This window comes from Phoca vitulina, unplaced genomic scaffold, assembly GCF_004348235.1.
Source record: "Phoca vitulina isolate PV1807 unplaced genomic scaffold, GSC_HSeal_1.0 scaffold53, whole genome shotgun sequence".
Classification (NCBI taxonomy): domain Eukaryota; kingdom Metazoa; phylum Chordata; class Mammalia; order Carnivora; family Phocidae; genus Phoca; species Phoca vitulina.
In genome coordinates, this window is record NW_022589756.1 from 801,288 (window position 1) to 823,451 (window position 22,164).

The window sequence follows — 22,164 nt, forward strand, 5'->3', positions numbered from 1 at the left end:
GGAGCCTGGGGCACTCACAAAGTAAGGGCACACCTTGCTTTGAAGGGAAAATATGTCAAATAGACCACCTAGGGTAGTCTTGCACATAGTAGGTGTTCAGTAAATGAACACTGATTATTTGGTTTCTGAAGGACATAGGGGGTCAGGGGCCAGGAAGGGTGTAATAGACAGACGTCATTGAACAGCAGGACTCTGCTGTCCCAGTGCCGGGGCAAAGGAGGGTCCATGTGTCCTAGATTAGGGTAGGCATCTTTGCGGCCAGTTTGTTGCTTCTCAGAGAAATTTTTTAGGGGGAAATGAGCCCATTCTGTCTTTTCTGTCCTATAGTTAGAGGCAAGTAGTAGGTCCAGAGTGGCTCCCTGGTCAGCAAAGTCTGGTTGAATTGTGTGGCCCAGAGGGCCTCATTATCTCCTCCAGTCATTTGCCCAGAAAGCTCCTGGAGTTACTTCCTGGGAAAAAAACCTAGGGAATAGGAAGAGAGAAAGTGGATGGGGGAAGAATGAGCAATTACAAATGGCAAGCACCAGCCCCAAACATGCAATTACTTTTCAAAACAGGCTATTTACAACCCGTCAGAGCCTTCAGGGAGTGGGAAGTGTGCAGTCGGGGACTGGTCAGTGCTCCAAGAGGTAGGAAAGGGAACATCAGGGCTGGCTCTGAGCTGTGTGAGACTGAGAGGTAGAGGTACAGGGCAGTGGGCAATTAGGGGAGGATGACAGAGTGCAGCCAAGAGCCCCTCTGATCTTCGCTCTTGCCCTGATGGCTCTTCTAGACTCCTAGCTCCTTGCTGGTCAGGCCCAGCCTGCCCCACACCTTCCCGAGTCCCACTCCAACCTTACCTTTCTCCTGGTCCCAGCTCAATTCCCACCACCCCAGGCAAAGCTTCCCTGACTACCCAGTCCGCTCTGATTGCTTGCTTTCTGAAAACTTGGATCCTTTACCCCTTTTGCTATTCACTTTTACAGACTTTTTTTTTTTAAGATTTTATTTTTAAGTAATCTCTACACCTAACATGGGGCTGGAACCCACAACCATGAGATCAAGAGTTGCAGGCTCTACTGACTGAACCAGCCAGGAGCCCCTTCGCAGGTTTTTTTTTTTTAGGACTGTTTTCTCCCCCCAGTTAGAGTTTAAGTTCACTGACTTCTTATTTTTCATTTTTGCATTCCCTCTTGATCTTAGCCCAGTGAGCGGCACATAGCTGATATCTCTGACTTAATCACCATAAGCCTCAGTTTCCTGTTCACATAGTGGGACTCAAAACAGTACTTTCTTCTCAGGGTTGCAGTGAGGACGGTGGCAGCCAATGCTAGTTAAGTGCTCAGCACTGTAGCTAGTACACAGCGAGAACCTGAAAAAGATGAGCAGCCATTGCTGGCATTGACCTATTCATAGTTCCTGGGACTCAGAGAAAACCATGGTGGTCAGGTTGTTTTTTTATTTCTTCCATATTCAGCTCATTTAGATGAGAACAGGAAACATGTATATGATTATAAGATGCATTTTGGAATAATTTCTTGCAAGCCTTTTGACATGGAACTATGTAAATTAGCTCTGTATAGTCAAGCTTAGAAGTCTTCTCTTGTGCACATCAGAATGGAATTTGAGAACTGCTATATGTGCCTGATACAGGTATTTTGGTCAGCCTTGTTTTCTAGAGATTGTTCACCAGAGCGATTTGTGATCATTAGAGGGAGCAAAATCTTCAAAGGCATGACTGTGTTAGTAGAAGCGGCCAGGGCATTGTTGCCAAGTTGGACTGACCATGCTGAAGATGAGAGCGTTTGATGATGCCTGTTAGTGATGGCCTTGACAGATACTGCACCTGCTCCTATTTTAGCTTTGGCTTTGGTTAGTTGGATACAGGATTAGGGCAGCTGTCCCCTCTGATCCCCTCTAGGAAAGAACACTGCAACACTAAAATCAGACCAGTGTTTGGATCTTAGCTGAGACTTGATGCTGCATGTTTTCCATTTGTCCTCCAGACTCCTCCACCCTTCTTCCTGCTATGTGTCCAGGGACACTGATCTCTAGGGACAGCATTAAATATTCTTTTGCCCTCTGGATTCCACTTGGCTCCAGCCAGTGGGAGACTCCAGCAAGAGACCAGAGAGTGAGGTTGGGATATTTATTCCTTCCTCTCCTTCCTGGACTTCAGATTGGCAAAGTGATTTATCATCCAAGGCCACAGCTCCCACTGGGTTGCCCTCTCCTATAGCTCTCTCCAGGTTCCAGTAACCTTAGGCCCAAGGGTTGAGGGATAGGAACAGCTGTTGTTGCCCTGGGATACTTCACTATCTTCTGCTGAATTTCCTTAACCTTGCTCATAACTTTGTGAATAATCCCTGCATTAAACTTTCCTAAAGCATTCAGTGGATCTGGGCAGTTGAGACCATAGGGTCTGCTGTCAGACTATATGGGTTTACAATGTTAAAACAAAAACAAAAACAAACAAACAAACAAACAAAATGCATGCCCAAGATGGGGTCAGTTATGCCAGGCCAAACCACCAAACTGGGATTTAATACCAAACTAATTGCAGTTTTAACCTCCCCCAGAAATGTAGTCTTAAGTGGTCAGTCAGGAATTTTCTGGTCAGTGCCAATGAGGTAATCTATCACATGGGCTATCTCCATCCCCTAAAGGAAGATGAGGTAATCCACCTAATGAGACCCCACTGTTTGTTCCCCCTAAAGGAAAGTGACCTTGCCTGGAACAATTCTTTCTTTTCTTCTGCTAATAATTTCCCTGCCCCCCCCTCCTTCCTATGAAAACATTCCATTCCCTACAACTCCTTAGAGTTCCCCTCTACTTCCTAGATGGGATGCTGTCCAATTCATGAATCATTTAATAAAGCCAACTAGATCATCAACTTAGTTGAATTTCTGTTTCTTAACAATGTTCTGATTTAATCTTTAACTAGCTGTATGAATTTGGAAAAGTTGCTTAAACTCTTGGTGCCATAGTTTCCTATAACATGGAACTAATCAGAGTACTTCCCTAACTGGCTTGTGATGAGGGTTAACTAAAATAAGACATGTAAATCCCTTCCAAATTCAGTTCTGTCCAGCGAGAGAGAAGGGAAAGTAGAGGAGGGAACTCGAGGAAGAAGCAATAACACAAGAAGCAGGGGGAAGATGTGTGCAGAGGTGAGAGAAGACATGGACGTGGCATGAGGTTGACCTATCTAAGGAAAGGTTTTCAGAGAATAAGAGCAAACAGTAGCTACGAATATGAGAGGATGATGGAGAGTGGGAAGAGTGTAGTAAAGTACTCATTTTTGAGTGTGATTATTTGAAGACTGTATGTAGGACCTTTGGGTAATGTAAATTCCCCAAAGTGCTAGAAGGCTGAGATTTAATTAAAATTCTGGATCTTCTATTCTAGACTGAAAGTTCTTGTCCTCCATTACTCAGTTTTTCTTAAATTTTGGTCTTGCTGGAGTTCTTGGTGAAGCTTCTATTATTATAATATATAATTCTGATATTATAGTATCTCTTATATTGTTATTGGACATCTTTGATGACCCATCTCACCCTCTTGACTAATCTTTTTTTGTGGTTTTTTGAATTAATAAACTTTATTTTTTATATCAGTTTTAAGTTCGCAGCAAAATTGAGTGTAAAGTATAGAGTCTCCATATATCCCCTCTCCCCTGACACACACCCACACAACCTCCCTCACTATGGACGTTCTGCACCACACGGCTACATTTATAACAATCAATGAACCTACATTGACACATCATTATCACCCAAAGTCCCTACTTTATATTGGGGTTCATTTTTGGTGTTGTACATTCTATGATTTCGGAAAAAAATCCATGCTGACATGTATCCTCCATGACAGTATCACATATAACAGTTTCACTGATCAAAAAGTCCTCTGTGCTCTGCCTATTGATGCCCCCTCCCCTAGGGCAACCAGTGATCTTTTTCTGTCTCCATAGTTTGGCCTTTTCCAGAATGTTGTATTATTGGAATTGTACAGTATGTAGCCTTTTCAAATTGACTTCTTTCCGTTAATAATACATTTTTAAGTTTTCTCCAATCCTTTTTATGGTTTGATAGTTTATTTCTTTTTAGTACTGAATAATACTCCATTGTCTGGATGTACCACAGGTTATTTATCTATTCACCTAATGAAGGACAACTTGATTGCTTCCAAGTTTTGACAATTATGAATAAAGCTGCTATAAACATTTGTGTGCAGGTTTTTGTGTAAACATTAGTTTTCAACTCACTTGGGTAAATACTAAGAAGCATGATTGCTGGATTGTATGGTAAGAGACTTCCAAAGTAGCTGAATGAGAATCCTTATTACTCCACATTCTTGCCAGTATTTGGTGTCAGTGTTCTGGATTTTAGCCATTCTAAGAGGTGTGTAGTTGTTTCTCGTTGTTGTTTTAATTTGCAATTCCCTAAGGACATATGATGTTGAGCACCTTTTCCTATGTTTATATGCCATCTGAGTATCTTCTTTAGTGAGATGTCTGTTCAACCCTTTGCTCATTTTTAAACTGGATTTATCATTTCCTTATTGTTGAGTTTTAAGAGTTCTTTGTATGTTTTGAGTAATTGTTCTTTTTCAGATTTTTGTTTTGCAAATATTTTCTTCCAGCGTATGGCTTGTCTTCTTATTTTCTTGGCATTGTCTTTCACAGAGAAGAAGTTATTAGGTTTAATGAAGTCCATTGGCTCATCTTTTGGTTTTGTCAATTGCTTTGTCAACAGTTTGCATGGATAGGTAGCCTGACCAGAGCCCATCTGAGCTGCACAGCTTACCATTTACTTTCTGTTCTTGGGCTTCTCTGTCTACACCTTGGAGGATGCAATAGGATCCTGTTCAACTGTGCTGACTCATATGTAATCTGAAAGAACGAAGGAGTTACACAATCCTGAGGATAATCCTTTACCAATGGGGTCAGAAGCCAGTGCTTGAATATTTCCCTCTCCATCTCTTGGGCACACAATTCTGAAGCACAATGTACACGATTCTTCAGAGATCCCTAGTGCATTGAGTCCCAGTTCTTCACAATTATTGAGTCTACTCAATAGTGCATCATGGGATTGATTTTTTCTCCTTTCCCTTTTTAATCTACCCATTCCTTCCATCCTATTCCCTAAGATCACTTCTAAAAATAGACTACTTGCTGGAAAGCTTTTGTCACAAGCTCTGTTTTTCAGGGAGAATCCAAGCTAAGACATTATTTTATTTAATTTTATGTTATTAAGTTCATTTTCTGCCTGCATTGTGTGCTGCTTTAATGAACATGGTTTATGTCCTCTTAATAATATACAAATAGCTAGAAGGAAGTCCTTCATAAATAAGACCACAATTTCAACAGTGAATCTAATTAGCTATCTTCTTCAGTGAGCTATGCCTTCTAGCAAGTTGGGCATATATTGAAGCAGGATAGCCTAGTGAAAAGAGCAACAAAGTGGGAGTCAGGGGTGTTGGATCCTTGACCTAGCCCTCCCACCATCTAATTGTATGATTAAACTTACTTGTTTTAATAGCTTTATTGAGATATAATTTATTTGCCATAAAGTTCATCTATTTAAAGTATATAATTTCAATGTTTTTAAATATATATAGAGAGTTGTACAACCATCACCATAATCCAATTTTAGAATATCATCATCAGCCCCAAAATAGACCTTGTGCCCTTTAGTAGTCACTCCTTATCACTCCCCCCCACTTCTCACCCCCTCTTCCCCTCCCCACTCTTTCCCCTCTCTTCCAGTCTTAGGCAGCCATTAATCTGCTTTCTATTTCTATAGATTTGCCTATTATGGACATTTCATATAAATGGGATCATGCAATCTGTGGTCTTTTGTGACTAGAATCTTTCACTTAGCAGAATGTTTTTGATGTTCATCTATGTTGTGGTATTAGTGTGTGATTAAACACACACACACACACACACACACTCACTCACATACACACACACTGACCTCTTGTGTCCTGCTTCCTCTTCTGCATGTCAGAAGAGAAGGTCTCCAAGGTCCTCTCCAGCCCTCGGAGTCCTAAGGGAAGTAGTGCAAGTAGCCGAGAAACCTAGAGAAAAGATGTCTCCAATGTTCATTTTAAGATCTCAGCTTTGAGTTGAAAGAAGCTGATAGAGGAGCAGCATTTTCTATTGCTGAGCTCCTATTCGACAGTTGGTGCCCTTCTGTGTGCAGAAACTAATTACCTATGAGGAGTAATTGAAATCATTAATAGCCACAAACAAATGTGTCTATTCTGAAAGTAATTTGCAGTAACATTTAGTAATTGATAGTAATTTTTAGTAATTAAACACTAAGTAATTCATTTACCAAGCCACACAGCCATTTTATGGGGTTCTTCGATGTTCCCACAGCAAATCTTAATTACCTAACCCAAGCACCAGGAATATTTCTGTCATTTCTAAAAAAATAGAGAGAGAGTGTGCTATTCTCGGTAAGCCCCAGTAGAGAGAATGCCAAAGAGAGCGATATTTTCCTGGGCAGTAGTAATGAAAAGACTGGAGCTACCTTTTGGGCCAATAACAAGGTTGCTGAGTCAAGCCCCTTAGACATGATTTTTGTCTATGCTGCACAGAAAATCAAAGTGAAATCTGGTTTATAACAACTTATTTCTGCCTCCTCCTCTCAGTATTTTGGCTCAGCCTTTCCCGGGTTTGTTCAGGTTATTACAAACCCATGCATGAGTCGGTTGTGGCAGAAAGCAATCCCAAGGAGCCATTTTTATTTTCAAGATGCCGTGTGAAGTTTTGAGCTTGATAGCTACTGTTATCTGCAACTGGGCTTCAGTATTCCTTTCCTAGTGATTTATAATCTGAGGAGGGCAGTGTTAGTTGCTTACTCAGCATCTGGGCCTCCTTCCTCCTTTCTGGCAACACTCCAATTTTACTCAGGTATCCACCCCTTCTCCATGCAGCCTATGTGACTAGGGGATGCTGGGCTTTGGGGTTTATCTAAGCCACTCATAGTAATCCCACTACCTGCTCTTGCTAGACTGGTAAAGATCTAGCAATGATCATGTAACCCCAGGTGGCCCAATGAGAGTGAAGGAAAGGGCTTTCATTCCAGGGGTAGGGGGGATTTTTATTCCTCTCTCTGTTTTGTTAGACGTAGCATATTGGCTCAGACATTGCTGGAAGCCATCCTGACACCACATGGGAAACTAGCCTGAGAACAAAGTCTACATAGAGATGGGCAGAGCCAAGAGAAATGACACAGAAACTGAACCGGAGTCCTACTGTGCCTGGAGTCCTACTTCTGGACTTCTAGTTACTTGAGATAATACATTTTTCTTTAGTTTGATCCAGTTTGAGCTTGCTTTTTTGTCACTTGAAGCCCCAAACTTCCTAATTCATTTGCTACCAGTCCCCATCTTCCACCGCAATCTGATTGCTCCATTCCTGAAACAAGTCTCCATACCTTGGCTTACACATTATTGTCCCAGTTTAGAATGTCCTGTGCCACTTCTCTCTATCTGGGGGAAATTCTGCACAAGCAATATCATGAATGTTAATGTTCAGATCCTGGTCTACCTCCTCTTTGAAGCCTTCATTGACCACCCCAGCCCTGTATGAAATTCTACAGCATGTTGTCTGTGCACCATTTTTGGTGTTTCTCACCAAGTGGTGCATGTACACATCTTCTAAACTAGTTCATGGACAACAGAGAATGTGTCAGCATGCCAATAAGCTGATAATCTGAAGAAGAAAATGAGCTAGATCCTTATAAAAGCTAGCATCAAGAGGTCATATAGAGGTTAAAAGGAGAAGTTTGGTAAGCACTGCAGACATTCAGAGGTGGGGAAGATGATTTGAGGCAAGGTTGGCTGGGAAGTTATGGAACTTTCCTGAAGAAATAAGAACCAAAATGGGTTCTTTAAATATGTGCAGGCTTTTGATAAAGATTATATATAAAATTATTCTTTTATTCATTCTGTTGTCTTTTCCCCAACTTCACTGAGATATAACGGACATATAACATTGTATAACTTTAAGGTGCACAAAACATTGATTTGATACATATATATATATATATATATATATATATATATATGTATGTATTGCTACATGATATATTGCTACATGATAATTACCATTTCTTTTTTTGTGGTGAGATCATTTAAGATCTACTATCTTAGCAACTTTCAAGCGTATAGTACGGTATTGTTATCTACAATCACAATGCTGTGCATTAGATCCCTCATCTTCTAACTGCAATTTTGTACTCTTTGATCACCATCTCCCCATTTCTCCTCCAGCCCCTGATAACATTCTACTCTTTTTCTGAGTTTAGCTTTGTTAGATTCCACATATAAGTGACATCATGCAGTATTTGTTTAGCTCTGTCTGACTTATTCCCCTTAGTATAATGTCCTCAAGAACCATTCATGTTGTCACATATGGCAGGGTTTTGTTCTTTTGCATGACTGAATAATATTCCATTGTATACACACACATCTTTTTCCATTCATCCATTGATGGACACTTAGGTTGTTTCTATATTTTGACTATTGGGAATAATGCTGCCTGTTTTTATTTATTGAGAATCTATTCTATATCAAGGATTGTGCCGTTTTTTTCCCCCTCTCATGTATCTCATCTTATTTAACATCCACAGAATATGCATTGTTTATTTCCTTTTTACAAATGGGGATACCTGTGCTCAGAGACATACGTGATTTTTTCCAGGAGTGAAGATGGGCTTCAGACCCAGCTCTAACCCCAGGTCTAAAGCAGTTTCTGCACCCAACTCACCCCAGTTATTTCCCCTTTACCTTAGAGCAGGGATCATCATAGGTTTCCCGTAAAGGGCCAGATAGTAGATACAGTTGACCCTTGAACAACACAGGTTTGAAATGTCTGGGTTCACTTATATGTTAATTTTTTTTTTTTTTGACAAATACAGTACAGGACTAAAAGTGCATTTTCTCTTCCTTATCATTTTCTTTTTTTTTTTTTTAAAGATTTTATTTATTTATTTGATAGAGAATGAGAGACAGAGAGCATGAGAGGGAGGAGGGTCAGAGGGAGAAGCAGACTCCCCGCCGAGCAGGGAGCCCGATGCGGGACTCGATCCAGGGACTCCAGGATCATGACCTGAGCCGAAGGCAGTTGCTTAACCAACTGAGCCACCCAGGCGCCCTTCCTTATCATTTTCTTAATACCATTTCCTTTTTCTAGCTTGCTTGATTGTAAGAATACAGTGTATAATACACATAATATATAAAATAAGTGTTAGCCAACTATGTAAATGGTAAGGCTTCTGGTCAAAAGTAAGCTCTTGGTAGTTAAATTTTAGGGAAGTCAAAAGTTATACACATTTTTTTAAAGAGAAGTGGGAAGGGGCAGAAGGAGAGGGAGAGAGAGAATCTTAAGCTCCATTTAGAGCCCAATGGGGGACTCGGTCTCACAACCCTGAGATCGTGACCTGAGCCAGTATCAAGAGTCAGACATTGACTGAGGCACCCAGATGCCCCAGAAGTTATACACATATTTTTGACTGCACTGGGATTGGCTCTAACCCCCATGCTGTTCAAGGGTCCACTGTATTTTAGGCTTCATGGGCTATACACTCTCGGTTGCAACTCTCCCACCCTGCTGTCATAGCACAGAGGCAGCCGTAAATATGGGGTCCAATAAACCTTTGTTTGTGGCACTGAAATTTAAATTTTGCATAACTTTCACATCATGAAATATCATTTCTTCTTTTTATTCCATGGCCCTCCTCTTCCCAATTGTTATAATATGTAAAAACAGGCTGTAGGCTGGTTTTAGCCTGTGGGCTGTAATTGGCTGGCCTTTTTTTTTTTTTCTGTCCATGATTTTAAAACTTGTGTGTCTATGTGGAAGGGCGCAGGGAAGTTGAAGGACAATCTACTCCTCACAAGCCGCCTCTCCTCCGTGCCCCCACCTCCTCACCTTCTAGAGCCTACAGTAACAGTAAACCCTGCCTCCTCCCCTACCTAGCAGCCCTGACCATGACCTCCCAATAGCTGTGCTCCGCTGCCTGGCTCCAACCTGTTTATCAGCATAAGACATTCTTTTAATTTAGCAATCTGCAAAGGTCTCGGATGAAAAGACTTCACCTGCCCTCTTTCTCAAGCCTGACATAATTAGCTACATCTCAGCCCCACCTTCTATTCTCTCCTTTAATGAGCAGTGCCATTCCTGAATCATTTTAAAGGAGCAAGCAGCCCCTTGGTATCAATTAAAAGAGAAACACTTCCCAATGCATAAACTGTAACAAGCTGTGAACAGGTACAGAGAAAAATCTAGAGGTTCTGCCACTCTAACAGAGCAGAGCGCTTTGTAAGGATTGTCTCTCACTCTTTTGGAGGAAAAAAGAAAACAGGGCCAGCATGCAAGGTAATATATTACTCCTGGTGGAAGAGACTGAATTTTTGAATCTTCAAGCCAGAGACTCGGGAACAGGCCAGTGAGCAAAGTGCACTGAAATATGTCAGCCCACTCATCTAGTGCTCTTGGATGGAGAAGCCATGTACAGCCCCAGCAAACTGAGTCTGGAGGAGATGATTTAAGACAAGTGTTTTAGCTCCATGTGAAGTTACATCTCTCTCATTTTCCTCCCCTGAAGTAAACAATCAAACAAGCCTTTTTTCAGGCAGGGGGTGATAGGGAGGTAGTGGGTAGCTTCATTAATCTCTGGGTTCTTCAGGAAAACCAATTTGATCATCGTGCAATATCAAGCACTCTGAGAGTACTATTGCTTGTTAGCTTGGATGTGTGTCCTGCAGAAACTCCACGCTAGGGAGACTGGTCCATGTGCCAGGACCGAATGGGGGAGAAGGGGCTGGAAGTGGGAAGAATGTGCTCTTGATCTATTCAAAGGACACATGCAACAGAGTCTTGCATAGATCAGGAAGATACTTGTTCACAGAGCCACCTGGCAACACTGGGGTGCTGGCAAAATTAACTTTTGATCCTCCAGCTGCACCTCGGAAGTCTTGTCATCTTGTGCTGTCTTCTCCATTTTCTGAGGCAGTGGGTACAGTCACTTACACGTTAGTGTTGATGCCTTTTAGTACCAGGAGGTTTGTGTTTCTCTCTTACTTCTGGAAATAAGTTCCTTATCGGAAAATACTTAGCAAAGTTACTGTGAAGGTTGGAAGTGCCCTTTTCCTGTCACCTAAATTCTTACACGGGCAATAGCCTCATCCAGGGATCAGGCTGGTTCCGATGCTTAAACACTGCTGATTCGAAGTTGCCCTCCCAGGAGGGATTACACAGAATGCAGGGCCAGTTATTCTTTCCCATCTGAAGTACGTGAGAGAGAAAGAGACCCTGCCCTGAGCCCAAGCCCTCAAGTGACCCCCTACCGTCTAGATCAGGAAGAAACGTTCATCTTCGGTGGCTAAAGTGCTTTTCAGTTAATAAAAGGCTTTCTTACATGTCATTTTGTTGTTGATCCCCTGCCCACCCAGCAACATTGAGAGATTGGAAGAATCAGGATAATAATAGCTTCCATTTATTGTATATATCATTTATTATGATTATTATGAATGAAACTTCACCTTCACAGAAAAACAGGCTGATAAAACTTGGTAAACAAACAAACAAAAAAAATGATTGCTATGTGCCCAGCCCTGCTCTGGATGCTGTGTTTTTTGATGCCTTTGTCTCATATGAGGAAATAGAGGGATTAAATAACCCACCAGGTATCCCACAGGTAGGAGATGATAGCATCGGACATGGTGGAAGAGACTAGATGACATTAAAATTGTCCCCAGATGTCACATGTATAAACAGGCAATCACAAAGGTCACCGAGGGACACACACCTCAATGGTAGAATCACCTCATGGTGGCTAGATCTCCTGAACCATCTCAGAACCATCTCAGAACTCTTCCTCCTGGACCAAATTCATGGTATAGCTCATAACTGGTTTCTCCAGAAAACCCACTATGACCAGAATTTTAGTATAGACCCATTTCTTGGACAGGGTATGGTAGAAGCCAGGAAGTAGCTGCATATTGATCTTGTCATTGGTAATTAATGACAACCGCAAATTAATAACCACATGCACAAATTGATTTTTAGAGGTATAATAATTAGATTTAATGCCTGCCATGCCATGTATTTATGTGTTTAATTATCAATTTCATTATGAATTTTAATGAACTTTCAACGGTTCAAGATATTCATATCCCACTAGGTATGTCTTCTTTCTCATTCATGGATGGATTCTAGTCTCTAGAGTCCTAGAGTTGACTTTCATACATAAAGAATACTAAATTTTCTGAATCCTATTTTTATTTCTTATTTTATTCTCACATAGACAGGTAAGGTACGTTGGTAAAGAGCTGAATTCTTCCTTCAAGATCTTTGTCTACATCCACCAGAGAGAAAGAGGCAGAGAAAGAAGTGGTATCCACAGTCCCAAGTCTCTGCCCCATTGCTACAGTAACTCTCTGTGAGACCTCAGGGAAGTCACTAGACTCCTCTGGGCCTCAGCGTTCTCATCTGTAAAGGGATGGGAGGAGAGGGAATGGAGGAAAGGAGTTGTAATGTTTGAAACAGACTCCCCTGACTCAGATTCCTACAAACCTGGCCGAGGACTCTTTCTAGAAGCAGGAGAGTGAGAAGAGGGATTTGGGCCATATTTCCTCAGCCTTGCCCTGCTTTAAACACGGACTCTGCCATGGTGGGGTGTGCGCCTGCACGTTCTGTTGTGGGTTCGGCTGTTATTAGGCAACAGCGCTTGGGCTCAAGCCGGGATTACTGCGGCAGCATTCACTTGCAGTTTGGAGCCTGGGCCACCTGGAAATTGCAGACAATTTGGATGAAAATGGTTGGAAAATTGCAGTGTTTAGGCCTCTCCTACCAGCCCCTTCATTTTTTTTCTCTTGCTTTCTTTTTTATTTCTTCCATCCTATCCCCGCCCACCACAAAATTACTCTAGAAGCAGAGAAACAACAAGCTAGAGTGGCTAGATTTTTTTCCTAGTCTATGATGTATTTTATAAACAAGCATGTAAATTGATACAGAATTTAACCACCCTCAGACAAAGTGGCTAAAAGATTAGAGAGGGAGGAGAGGCTCTATGTGAAAACCTGGATTAACTGCATTGCTGGGGAATGTTTGTCCTGGTTAATTGGATTTCTGATTGGATATGGCTAGGCCAGGAAGCCTCTCTCCTGTTTCAAATTGTGCCAAAATGAGTCGGCTCACCTATCTTAGTAGTTAATTACTTAAAAAATGTCAGATTGCCTCATTCAAAAAGAACGGGAGGAAGCCACCTTATTAAATAGAAAATAAATGGTATCTTTTTATTGATAACTGAGATTCATGGTCATGGTGCTGAAAATATTTGTCATCTCTCGGTACAATAGATGGAAATGTATAAAGTGTGGCGGATAAATTGTGCAGACTGTCAGGGTTGTGACAGGCATCAAATGTTCTAATCAAGCTGCCCACTTAACATTTGTCTATCTTCTGTATGTCCAATTGATTCCTAACCTTAACTTAAGTTCCTCCACCTAAGGCAGCCCATTCCATTTTTGGACAGATCTAGTTATCCTAAGATTCTTCCCATTATATTGAGTCAAAATTTGTTTCCCTATAGTCAATCAATCATTGGTTCTAATTCTATCCCTTGGGTCAATACAGAACAAGCTGCTTTTCATTTCCACATGTCAGCACTTCACTTATTTGAAGAAAGTTTCCTTCTCTTTCCTACAGAGATGATATGGTGGAGTTGGTAAGAACTCAGACTCAGGGGCCAGAGTCCCCACTGCCCCCTTCATTAACTGTATGTGTGTGACCTTGAGGGAACTTTGAAAAGAACTTTGCCTCAACTTTCCCATATAAGAGATGGGAATTGTAACAATAGAACCCCCTAACAGTTTTCTAGGAGGATTAATCAGGACAATATAAATGAAGTTCTTTGTATGCACCTCACTTCATAGTAAGTATTGTGGAAATATCTTCTATTACCATGGCATTGTATAAGACCTCTTTGCCCTGTGGTCTCTCTCTTCTGAACAGACTCCAGTTTATTTCCGTTATTTTGAAAGTGTAATGTTCATTCATCAAGTTTTTAATGAGCATCTACTATATAATAGACACTGGATATATAGGTGAAATAAGCACTGCTGTCATAGAGTTTATAGTCTCTTAAGAGAGGTATCTATAAGCAAATAATTCTTTAGCATGGTTCTTATATGTGCAACAAAGTGGAATTATAGGATGCCATAAGAGCAAAATGCAAAGGCACTTAATTGAGGATAGAAAAGTCAGACATTAAGCTGAGACTGGAAGAATAGGTCAAAATGAATCAGCTGAAGTGAGGATGATTAGAGCCAGAGAGAGAAGGCTCCCTGAGGTTAGAAGTTGGAAAGTCTGAGGAAATGAAAAAGCAGGGTTTCTGGAAAATAATGACTTGGGGAGAGGGCTGTGGGATGAGATTGGAACTGCAGATAAGGGGTCTAGATCTTGTAGGAGTTTGTAGATTGTAATAAGGATATTGTTTTTGAAAGGTTTTAAGCAGAAAGAGCAATGATTATATACATATATATGTATATACATGCATATATATTATATATTATATCTATCTATCTAATGAGAGAGTGAGAGACTGCGATTATTCTGGGGGGGTGGGTAGATGCAGAAGACAAGAAAGGGGACTTCACCATAAGTCCAGGTGAAGAATCGTAATAAAGATGGAGTATAATTATGGCAGCAGAGATGGAGAAAAGTAGTTTTAAAAAAAATTTAGAAAGAAGGGACAACTGGACTTGGTCATGGAATAGATGTGAAACATGAGGGTCACATCTGAAGAATGCCATGATGTCATCATGATTAACTGGGAGGATTGGAAAGTGATGCTTTCTTGAGATGGGGCCTACCAGAGCAGGATCTTGAGTTTGAGGTGCTCGGGCTATGCAGTGTTTGGGTAGAGCATTCCAAGTTAGACTTGGACGCATGGTTCTCAGGCTCTGGAGTTTGTAGATACAAAGTTGGTGTATGGGGGTAACTGGGGTCATAGATGGTATGAACTTGCTTAGGGAGAAAGCAGAGGAAATGGGGCATGGGAGAGCCCAGGGAAACCAAAAGGTAAAGGTTGGGTTAGAGGATTAGGAGGCTGGAATGGGGTTGAGAGGAAGGTGAAAGAAAGAGAAAGAAAATCAGGAGTACTTTCTGTAGTGCCAAGAAGCCAAGAGACAAGAGTGTTTCAAGAAGGAGGGAGGGAATGGTCATCAGGGCTGCTGAAAGACTCTAAGAGGGCAAATGACAGGAAAACTGAAAGATGTCCAGTGGGTTTAGTGGTATGGAGGTTGTTGGTGACTTTAGTGAGAGCCCTTTTGGTGATGAGCTGTGGGCAGAAGCCAGATTAGAGTGGGCTGAAGCATGACGGCAAAGTGAGGCAGTGGGGGCACAAACACAGACAACATTTTTTGAGATGTTTGGCTGTGAAAAGAGGGAGAACCATACACCTAGCTAGAGGATGGTGTAAGATCTAGAGTGTAAAGAAATTGTTATTATTACTATTAATGGGAAAGATTAGAACATGTTTGAATGCCCATAGGATTGATCTAAGAGGGTGGAGAGGTTAAAGACCAGGGGAGAGGCAAGGCAACTGATGATGTTGAGACTGCTGAGGAGCTGGTGGCCTGGGTCCTAAACACCCGCCTCTCCTATGAGGGAGGGCCCAAAAAATGGGCTGTCAGTTCAGGAGTCAGAAATTGAGGAGGGTCCCACTGGACGTCTTGGGTAGTCCCAGTGAAGTAGGAATCTAGGTTCTCTGTGGAGGGTGAGGGGTGGACAGAGGGTGGAGGGTGGCACAGTGTGGATTGGGGCTGTCCTTCCTCTGCCAGGTGATGTATTTGTGTTCTGCTTCCTGATATGGTATTGGTCACAGAGGGCAGGATTTCACCACTGTGTCCTGACTACCCTCAATTTATCCCCAGTTCTAGCAAGCCAAACTTCATCATCTTGAACATATCATTGGAATTTCTGATTCAAAGTGTGTGTGTTTTTCTTTGAACTGAATCTTCTCCTGAAGGAAGTGCTTTGCTTTGAGGGGGAGGGGGTGGGAGACAACAGAACAACATGCTGGCTAGCCTGTGACAGATTTTAGTGCAACTATTCACAGTACCCTCTTTCATTCCTGGAAGTACCCTGGTGTGTGTTGTAAGTAATAGGGTCACTCAGCATTTTAGAGATCTTGTCAGAGGGCAGCAGATATAATTTTGTTCCCTGAGCCCTCAGGTTAATTGGGTCTCAGTGAATCACACTTCGATGATATTCTAAGAGCCTTGGCCTTCTTCAGCCTCCACCCTCAAAGGCTGAGCCCTTGGTCAGAACAGATAGGCAGATGTAGCTCTATTGTTCCCCACCCTAATTTTGACTACCTGCCCTACCAAAGCACACAGATATGACATACCCATAAACGAGTGGAAAGTGGAAACATCTGAATTTGCCACAAACTGATTAATGTGGTGGGGGGCGTGAGGAAAACAGGTCATTCTCACTCTCCCAGAGTTAGTTCCTGGGCCTAGAGCGGCCCCAGCAACCCTTCGGAAAGTGTTTCCCAGTGATAATCAATGTCCTCTTGGTATCCTTACCTTATTGATCTCTCTGTCTCTCTCTTTTTATTTTTTGGACACCACATATCCGAGAGCACTTTGGTACAATAAAACAGCCACAAGCACAGTCTATCGATCTACAAAAACCTCTTGAAACAGAGAGGATTTTTTTGGCCAGGTTCAGAGAAACCTCAGCAGTGAGAGAGTGATTTCATCCTGCCTAAGACACACCCAGGGATTTTACTTGAGGGGAGGAGCAGAAGCCTCTCTTGATCTTTCATTTTAGGGCCGGTTTCAGAAGGTGATGTTCCTGGCAGGGGCTGTGTGAGTAGATGGGGCGGAGTGGGGAGGGGAGGGTTGTATTGGGAACAGAAGTTAAGTGAAATTGGAAAATGTTTCTTCCTGCCTGGATAAAAAAAAAAAAAAAAGGCAAAACATACAAAAGGCAAGTAACAAAGCATGAATGAGTTAAGTCTGGAAAGAGGCACTGAGCCCTGAACCCCCCGGGGCCATCCGGCACCTGTGAAAGGCTGAGCGGTAACCCAGGAGAACAGAACGGGATTCAGCTGTGGTGCTACCTCAAAATGAGGCTCTGGGTGGATTTCAGTTGAGCAAACATCTCTTGTATGTGAGTAACAAAGCCTCAGAAATAGCTTGAGGCCATATTTTAGCTCAGGCAAAGCAGTAGCCAGGCATTGGGAGCCCCTTTCAAGTACATTTCATCTCTTCAGGGAAGGGGTCGGGGCGAAGGGAGGCAAAGGAGGGTCTTCTCAGATGGCCTTTCAAAGCCCTGGAGGTTTCCCCACACTTTGTGGGCTTCAGAAGAACAAGGAGGCAGAGTGTGCAGTCAACAGAATGCTCAGTGGAAACAGCCTAAGGCCCTCTGAAGCCACAGGTAGTAAAGCACAGAAAAGAACAGAAGGCTCTCTTGTGACAGGTGGGAAGGGCGTGTGGCCAGGGAGGGAGGCCACATACTGCCTGAAAGATCTGCTGCAACCCAGTTCTCTCCAAAGGCAACATTTTGAGAGGAACAGAGTTGAGCTGGGGAAAATGTCAAGGTGACAGAACAGAAGTCACCCAAGTAGGTTACAAGCTACATTCTAGGACCAATTTAAGGGAACCTCTATGCAGAAAAGCTGGGGCAGTAGCAAGGCGCCTCGGTCTTGAAGGGCTTTCCCAGCAGTGGGGTGGCTGGTACAGGCAATGTCTGGTCCAGCTCCAGTGTTCTTGCTGGGCAAATTTAAAAGGATCATTCAGCCTCTGTGATCCTCTGATTCTCATCTGCCAACTGGGAACTGCAATCCCTGCCTTCCCTACCTGACAAAAATGCTAAAACAGAGCTAAGGGGGCTGAGTGGGTGGAGGTGCTATTCATAAAATGGGAGTGATCCTCACCCTAGACTGCTAGTGTGGAGGGGCCTCACTAAGCCTTTGTTGATCTCCTGCCCCAAGGTTCCCCAGCTAGAGGCAGAACTGGGATTCCAAGCCAGGTTTTCCTCCACTCAGCTAGAGCTTAGCCTCTTAATGTGGTCACGAACTTCTTCACAGCATGGCTGTGATCACAGGCTTGTTGTTTTTTTGTGGTTTTAATTCTCATTTCAAATCTTTCAGAGCACACCGACCTCACTGCTCTGCACGCAGTCAGGACTCTATGAAACCTTGTGGCTTTGGTCAGCATTAGGGCTCAGAAGGGCTAGTATGTTTGTGTAGCAGTTTCTCACTTTGGAATTTAAAGAATTACTCCCAGCCAGACCCTGGTCCCTGGTTTTGTTGGTAGAGATCCTCATCCCTAACAGCCTGGTGAGACAGGCTACCTGCTTTTCTTCCCTCTGAAACAAAGGCTCTGTTAGGGTCCTGGGGGAGGACAAAAGGAACGCAGGGATGCAGGCAGCTACTGCTGGTCTGTTAATGAGCAGCTCAGTTCTAATGGCTGGCTCTTGGCCCACAGGGGATGCTTGGCTAGGGATGCTGACCAGATTGGCTTGGGGAGGTAAGTGGACTTAACCTGCAGAGGCGCCTGGTTGCAGTCGCTCATGCTCTGCTTCCTCCTGCAAACAAAATGATGATAATGTGAATCATGAAAAGAGAAAACACCTGAACGGACTCACAGTGGTGCTTTCCAGAGCCTTGAATGGAGAAACGGACTTCATTTAACACCAGCCATCAATTTATATTCTGTCACTGTTTACCTCTGAAAATGGGAGCTGCAACCTCCTAAGTTAGTGGTCTGGCTAGAAGCATGCCCACACCTCTAGAGAGGCCTCTCGAGAGGGGCGACTCCTCCCTGGGGATTGAGGAGGAGGGGTTTCCAGTCCCTGTGAGCCCCAGGCTGCCCTACCAGGACTCCTGCAGTTTCTGCAGGGATAGAGGTTTCCTGTGCTTTCCTTGCTCCCATCCTGGATGTGGCTAAAAACAGCAACATCCCAGGGTTCCTTCAGTGAGATGCACACTGGATGGATGTATTAATAAAGCGTGGGTTGGAGCAGGGCCAGAGGGGGCGGTCAGCTGTGGGCTGAGCCAGGTTCCTGTGCTCAGAATAGCAGAGTGGGAGGAAGGTTGGCACAAGGGTGTTCCTGCATGTGTGCATGTCTCTGTGCATGAGGGTTTGGCCATGTGCATGCGTTCGTGTGTGTGTGTGTGTGTGTGTGTGTGCGGTCCGACACAGGAAGGGCAAAGGACTTCAATAGCAGCAGGGCAGTGAAGCAGGTAGAGGGTCAGAGGGCAGCACCCGCAGAGAGTGGCAGTCTGCCCAGAGCCTGGAGCAGATGCATGTCTCCAGGTGGGAACAGCAGGGCTCTGACGCAGCTGTCTAGGAAACACCTCTGTGGCATCCATAGACCTGCCATTTCTGTGCTCAGGTGTCACAGAATAAAAACCAATAGACCAGTCACTCTGTGCCATACGGACAGCTGCCCTGTGCTGGCCTCCCTGTCCTCCAGTCCAGACCCCGCAGTCTCTTCCTGCTGTTACTTCCCAACAGAGGCGATGAGCTTTCTGTCTGGGCTGGACGGCAGAGATGACAACAGGTCCTCCAGGGTTGCTAGCTCGCCATAGGCATTTCTGTCCCCCATCAGTCTGCTTCTCTGAGCTTTGATGTTGATGTTCTCAGCCTCTCCACCAGCAAAGCTGGGGAAACGGTGAGGAACATGGAATCGAGTGGGCTTGGAATCCAGCTCAGCCATTTCCGCCAGGCTTCCTTGAACCATGATGCCCACATCTGTAAAATGGGATGATGCTAATAATATACTTATTATGAGGATGAAATCAGATAATGCTCCACGGGTGTTTCTTGTCAGGCCTTTGTGAGGACTAAATAAGGCTACTACTGCATACGGAACGTTCTAAAACACCCAAAGAGAGTCGAAGTGGGATCTGAACAAGTGTTTGCTCCACCTTAATCCCAGCTCAGCCTTGACCGCCTCTACAAAAGCACCTCCAGCTCCAGGATCCTAAAGTCCCTCAGACCTCAGGCTGCTGCATCCTCTGCTTGACCTCTTCTCTCATCTGCCAGTGAGGTTCCTGCCTCATGGGCAGCTCTTCTCGGGCCTGGGCAGCAACACGCCGGGCTCAGGGCCCCTGCCACTCACACTGAATCCAGACTGAGGCACCACATTAAAGACCTTTGAGGGGAAAATCAGCTGTTTATCAAATTAGCGGAATTCTTGGAGCCTGGCTAACACAGGAGGAATCAGATGCTAATTAATGAACAGCCAACACAGCCCCACTGCCGATTTGCATAAATATGCATTGTCAAACTGTTAGGTAAACAAAAGCAGGATAAAGTGCTAGGGAGCCAGATTCATTATGCCTGTACTCCTAGTGAGCCTTTGCAATAGGGATTACAGCTTCTGCAATTTTTCCTTTTTGAAGGCTTTTTTTCCCCCCCACACCCTCCTCACCTCATTCTCTAGTTAGAATTCCGCTTCCTTACCATTATCAGCTGCCAAACCCAAGACAATGCAAACCAAAGCAGGGCTGGTTCTCACATGATCAAGAAGTGTCTTCTCTACCACTAACATCATCTGGGTCCATAGGCTCTGTTTTAAAAAGAGAGGGAGAGAGATTGAGAGGGAGAGACTAACATGAGGTTGTCCCCACCCCGCCCCAACCCCCATCTCAAATGAAGATATAAGCATAGGGTCTATCTATAAAACTCGCCTGATGGATGGTTTTAATCCTTTCTAATTACAGCTAATTGGAGCTGTCAATCGTTTAAAACCTTGAAACTGATGCAGGGAGACCAGGCGATTCAAACTTACCCAACTGTACACAGGATAATTAGATGCACTGAAGTTAATAAGCTTCGGGAGGGAAGCTCTCACTTTCCCTGCACATAAGGGAACCTCAGAAGATGGAGAGGAGCCACTGCCAGCCTTTTTCTGGGGCAGAAGTGAGATCCGGCAGCCTGGATGCTCCACACTCGAAGCCTGCTCCTCAGTCCCTGAGACTCAGCGGTGATAGCACCGCCGCTGTCTGTCAGTTCATTTCAGCAAATATTCATCCAGTGTCTCCGCTGTGCTGGGCACTGTGGGAGGCTCTGGGGAGGTAGAGAGGCAAAGTTCTGGCGCTGGAGGAGTTCAGGGTTTGTCGGGCAGACCAACGAAACCGAAGATCCAGCTGAGGCTCAGGGGAGCCTAACAATTCAGGGAACTCACTTTTTGCAGTCCCTGGAGTCTCTCTCGCTTAATTTTCTGGTCAAAGGGTACAGCTGAATTGGCTTTAGCTTCTGGCCAGATTCTTCATCACTTCAGGGGCTGTTTTCTGGTTTATTCTGTCTCCTGGCTACAACAAGAAGTCCCATGGGTCTGTGCCCATATACTTCCCTGGGCTGAGTCATCTGGCTTCTATAAATAAGGACCAGTGGGGGAGGGCTAGGAGAGAAGTCTTTGCGGGGCTTCTGGAGGAGAAAGTGTGGGTCCTTGGAAAGGTGGGCAGTTTCCCTTGGGCCAGTTGGCAGACTCAAGGTTGCCCAAGTAATGTGTCTTAAGCTCTCTTCTGGGGGTTCTTACACCTACAAATATTTACTAGCCTGTCAAGCTGCATGCAGCTGGAATCTGCACTCCACTGGGGGTCAGATGGGAGCTCACCTCTGGTGAATGTCTACTAGGTAATTTACATCTGTTATTACCCTTCTTTCTCATAAAACCATATGAGTTTGGCACACATATACCGACTTTACAGAAGAGGAAACCGGGATTCAGAGAGGTTACACGACTCACCCAAAATACTATTGTGAATGCCTGAGTCAGGATTCACATTCATTCTGGCCTGAATCCAGAGGCTACCATCTTACTTTGTTTAAAGTAAGACCCCTACCCTGACAACAATAATAGTAATAGTAACACTGACCCCCAACTTGCATTGATTGAGATTTTACTCTTCTCCACTTAAATTTCGCAGAAACCATGGGGAGCTTTCTGCTCAATGGTGTTCCGGGGTGGTGCGGGGAGGGCCTGGGTGGCCTCAGTGGAAATGACATGATTCTGAAGTCCTCTTTCCAGCCCTGAAGTCCAGGACCTGGAAGCAGTGACCACGTGGTTCAACCAGCCAGCTAGGAAATCTGCAGACATGAGGCCAAACACCACAGAACTGCCTGCACGCTGCCTGTGGACAT